Source organism: Akebia trifoliata, unplaced genomic scaffold, assembly GCF_017979445.1.
Source record: "Akebia trifoliata isolate Shusen 1 unplaced genomic scaffold, ASM1797944v1 Contig00983, whole genome shotgun sequence".
In the NCBI taxonomy this organism is placed as follows: domain Eukaryota; kingdom Viridiplantae; phylum Streptophyta; class Magnoliopsida; order Ranunculales; family Lardizabalaceae; genus Akebia; species Akebia trifoliata.
In genome coordinates, this window is record NW_028237394.1 from 3,931 (window position 1) to 9,431 (window position 5,501).

General features: G+C 34.8%; 1 pseudogene; it reads right to left on the bottom strand.

Moving 5' to 3' along the window:
* Positions 1-1,105: 1,105 nt before the first annotated feature.
* On the bottom strand, positions 1,106-3,600 carry LOC147380795 (pentatricopeptide repeat-containing protein At2g01510, mitochondrial pseudogene; annotated as a pseudogene).
* Between the last annotated feature and the right edge of the window lie 1,901 nt (positions 3,601-5,501).

Below are 5,501 nucleotides of genomic sequence, written 5' to 3' on the forward strand. Positions count from 1 at the left end.
CTCTTGAAACTTTTTAAAAACCCAAAAAAAATTGTTCAATTACTCTCTTATACATTTTAGAAGCTTAGAACAAGAAGAAAAATAAGAAGAAAGAAAGAAGGAAGAAGGAAAAAAGATTAAGGTAGGGAGAACATTTAATTTTATGTTTTTTACTACGTGTACCCTCAATCCCACTTCTACCTTTCTCACTCTAATCTCTTTACTTTTAAAGTTCAATTTTACCTTAAGCAATGTAGTATAGATTTATTTTTCTTCCTATGACTAGCATGGGTTGAAAGTTAATCCCCTTTGTGGGGGATCCTTACCAACTATAAGTCCATTTGGGACTTTAAGTTTCTTGTAATTGTCTTCATTTCTTTACTTACTAGTTCATTTAAATTTCAAGCAAGTAATGTAATTACTCTTCATGACTAATGAGGACGAGAGTAATTCCTCCATTTAAGATAATATTCTCATTTCTAAGTTCATAATAAGTTTTGTTGGGAATATTTACTTTCCAATGTTCTTTTGTAACTTACATGCATCCATGTAGTATAAGCACTTTCAATGGCTAAGAAAGAAGAAAGTAATTCCTCTATAAGAGGTAATCTCCTCTTTATAAGACCATAATAAATTCCTTGAGGAACCCTTGCATGCATACACTTTTGCACACACCACACCTCTCCATCTTAAAATGCAAAGAATCTAAGAAGGCTATCTTCCTAGATTAGCACTTGAAACTCGAAGCATACAAAAAAAAAAGTCCCTTATAGACACATTTTAGACACTTTTGCACCTGCCAACACTCTTTTTTATCTCATACATTCATCTCTGGCATTCTAACTTAAAAAAATCTCTTAAAAAACAGTTAGTTTTCACTTTTGACTAATACATGGTAACCATCAGCTTGATGGCTGAGATGAGGTGTCTTAACACCTTTCTTGTCTCTCAACCAAACCTCATTACCCGAACCTTTAAGGGTAGACCAGATTTAAGTCACCAACTCCTTGGAAAATTGATTTTCAAAACTGTTTTTATGGTTAACATCCACGCCTTAAACTCTTTGAATGGTGGTGACACCCAAATCCAAGTTTAGATGAGGTTTAAACCCAGATCTAATTTATAACCGACAGCCTAAATTATATTAAAAAAATGTATTTTTCATTATAAAAAAAAATCCTAATTAAATAAATATTTAGGGACGCTGTCCCATTCAGGGATGGAATCAACTCTAAAAAACCAAACAATCCCTCATATAGATTCAAGATATTTATCAAAACAAAGTTGATGAAATATCAACCCAATGCAAGATCCAATTTGACTCCGAGTCAACTTGAACTGTCAAATACACCCAGCAAGTTTCCATCTCTTTCAATCAGATTGCCCTTCTTGCTTAGATTATCTCGAAAGGAAACTCGATTGGTAATGTTGAAGTTAAAAGATCACTGTCTGTGACATTATAAACTTGGATGGATTCCCCTCGAACCACCTCTCTCGGAACATTCATGCAGTTCTTGCAGTCTCTACCTTGCAAATAGGCCATGTTACATCGAAGAAGAATTAACTCTTTATCATGTACTCACCAAAAATCATTGCACGAGCAAACACCGTCTTTAAAATTGTGGAAACGATTCTTATCTCTCATAACAATCTCTCTTTTCGTAATTCTTGAAGCAAATTTGGAGAAATTATGGCAGTCGTCACAAATCCTCAAGTTCTTCATCACCCTTATGGGAACCTCATCTCTCACATTGATAAGGGCCAAATGCAATGGCAAGCTTCTCACTATGAGTGCCAAGACTGACCTCTTTCTCCTCCATTTCCAAATCATGAAGCACGGAGCTCGTTTTAGGAACATAACCGATATCTCGTACCCGTTTAATCAATTCCTCCAACACCTCATATATAGTTGAAGTTTGTGGGTGTGATCTGTCTCCCCCATAGAACACATGAATCTCACCATTAGATTCTACAGAGCTGCACCCACCTACTTCTTCACACCTTTCTTTCTCATTTTCTGCCTCACTCTCTCAACATCATCCCACCTCCCCGCTGCTGCATAAATGTTCGATAACAAAACGTGATAAGAACCAATATCAGGAGTTAAATCAAAGAGAACATCTGCAATTCGCTGACCCAATGCGATATTCCGATGAACCGTACAAGCACCCAATAGGGCTCCCCAGACTCCTGAGTCCGGGTCCATTGGCATAGCTTTTATTAACTTGTAGGCCTCCTCAAGATGTCCTGACTGTCCTAGGAGATCAACCATGCATGCATAGTGTTCAATTCTCGGATGGATATTTCCATTATTGGACCGAACCATGTACTCAAAATAATTCCTGCCTTCATTTACTAAACCAGCGTGACTACAAGCATAAAGAACCCCAAAAAATGTGACATAATTTGGTTGTATGCCCTCATCTTGCATTCGAGAGAAAAGAGCCAATGCATTCTCACTATCACCGTTTATCGCGTAACCTCCTATAATAGTACTCCACGAAATAACATTCCTCTGAGGCATCTCATCAAACAGATTTCTAGTTACATTAATACTCCCACATTTTGCATACATATCTAATCGCGCATTGTTGATGAATAAATTTCTATTAAGCTCCTCCTCGACAACAATCCGATCAATCTTTTTCCCAATTTCCAAACACCCTAAATGAGCACAAGCTGAGAGAACACTCACGAAAGTCACCGAGTCAGGCTTAATTCCCATTAAATCCATTTGACGAAACAAGTCGAGAGCCCTATAAGCATGCCCATTTTGCACATAAACCTATATCAAAGCATTCCAAGCCACCAAATCTCTCTCAATCATACTTCTAAATAAATAATCTGCAGAACCCAATCCACCAAACTTTACGTACATTATCATCAATTCAGTCCTCGCTATAGGATCAAAATCGAGACCGAATTTAATAACATGAACATGAATTTCTGCCCCTAACCATATATCAGTACACGCCTTAAGCACAAATGGGAATGTGAACTTATCAGAACGAACACCGAGATGGTGCATTTTTCCATAAAGAGCCGTAGAATCATCGAGGAGCTCAGTTTTTACGTACCCTTTAATCAGAGTGTTCCATAAGAAAGGTCTTGGCTTGTGCATTTCATCGAACAGGTGACGAGCATAATTCACTTTACCTAATAGAATAAGATATGAGAGAAGTTGGGTTATCAGGCTGTTTTTAATAGAGAGACCAGTTGTGAGGAGAAGTGCATGGATTTGCTTGAGTTGGTTGGGGTGTGAAGAGTAATGTTGTAAGAGGGAGGAGAAGGTTTGTTTTTGTGAGAGTGGAGAGAGGTTTGGGTTGAAATGGGTGTTAGCGAGAGAAGAGTATTTATGGGTACAAAAGAGAAGTTTTATGTGGAGAATGGAGTAGGGAACTAATCTTTGCATGATGATCATGAAACCTCAAGAGTGGTATGCATTGATCATCAAATATAAGTACCCATTGTAAATTCAGAAAATTTGAAAATAAAACAATAAAAGGAGGCATGTGCAACATGTGTTGAAAGGGCTTATTTGTAATTTAAAATGTTACTTAGAGGATGGTTAGAGGATTACATAGTAAAAAAAGTATATTTTTATAATTTTGAAAACTAATCAACTTGATTTTCTAGACTAACGATGTACTATTGCAATTTTTTGAATTTTGACAAAAATGACCTTTGATCATATAAAATTTAAGTATTAAGGTAGGGCTTTTTTGGAATCCAAATTTTAGTGTCTAATCACTCCTATCCGCCTTCTCTCATTATAATAATAAAGATTATGAATTTTTATTTTTCAAATTTTACTATGTTTATTTTTTCTCAAGTAATGGGAATTTGGAGCATAAGTATAGTCATGACCAGGATTTTAAACATTTTTGTGGAGTAGAATTTGCATTTTCCCAAATCCCCATTTTTTCTCAATATTTGATCTAAAAATCCTATCCACCATCGTCAAGCTCTTCTCATCTTCAAGTTTCAAACAGTTAATTTCAACCTTTTAAATAAAACTCTTTTGATTATCTTCAAGTGACAATCTCATAGGTTTCAAATGATTATCTCATAGGTTAGTTACTTTAGCGAGATTGTCACTTATAAACCAGCGAGTTTGTCACTTGATAAATTGGCGAGATTTTTGTTCACGTTTTGGGAATTAAATTGAATAGTGAGCCGGAATCGGAATTTCGTCAAATTCAGCTCATGAACTAATAATTCACCCTAGATCTTAAGATTTAAGAGGAGTAATAAATCTTAAAATGACTGGTCTTGGTCTTGGGGAGAAAAATCAAGAGGCAAGGTACATTAAATCATTAAATATTTTAGTTTGACTTGACCCAATTGACTCCTAAATTTTTTATATGACTTTGATTGACCTTCGAGTCGAGTCGTGTTTTAAAACTATGGTATCAAAGCACTCATCAAGGTCAAACTAACAATAATATCTTTCAATTTTCTTGTGTTGGAGTAAGGGTGTCAATGGGCACCAAATTAGCCGATGCACTTGAAATCGATTAGTTGATTTTGAGTCCATCATAATGGACCTGATCATTTTTTAGTCCGGTTCTGGGTAGCTATCTTAAGGACCCGATAAGAAATGAGTCTCATTTGGGTACCCGACTAGTAAATTTATAATATCTATAGTGAAAGTCGTAGTCTAATTAAATAAATCTTAAAGTAAATGTACTTAAATTAAAACTAAAATATAAAGAGAATATGGCTTCGTTACTTATTACCTTTTCTATAGGTGAAACTCCATTCATTTTTCACGTATTATACAATTTCAACAGTAAATAAATGGTCCGCCATTCCCTAATTTTCTGTTATTTTATTCTCAAAAGTTTGATTTTCTTGAAGAATACATTATTGATCCTAATTTTTAAATGATTACAAATAAATAATTTAGTTTCATCTCTAATTAATTTTTATTTAAAGTAGAGATTGGATCCCTATTTTGATATATAACTTCAAATGATTTTATAAGATACATAAATTTAATTTTTTTATTTTATAGAACCCAAAAATCAATTAGAGCCCAACAGGAGAATAGGGCTGGTCCAAGTACAGTATTCCTCTTTAGGGCCACGTCAGGGCTAACCGATGATCAGCACAAACCCATATTTTACAGCCCAAGATGTATATGGTCAAGAAATATTTTTCCGAATTTAGAAGAACTTGTCGAAGTTGTGGGGCATTTAGTGAGAAACAGTTTTTGCATTTCAGATTATATTTAAATAACTATAATGCCCTTTAAACTACACCAAATGTTAGGCTTTTTTACTTAACTAGGGAAGTGCACGTGCATTTTAATAGCACACCTACAGAATCAACTACATGATCCTATCCTAGGATCATTGATTCTCCAAATCTCAGCCTTAAAAAAAATCTTCAGTGGATGTCAATCCTAGAAGATAAGAATCAGGTCCTCCTTTATTTTAGGAATACTAATATTTTAGGCGCTAACAAATCAATGTAAATCTATAACAGATTTGCAACAAATCTATTTTGTATCTCTATAT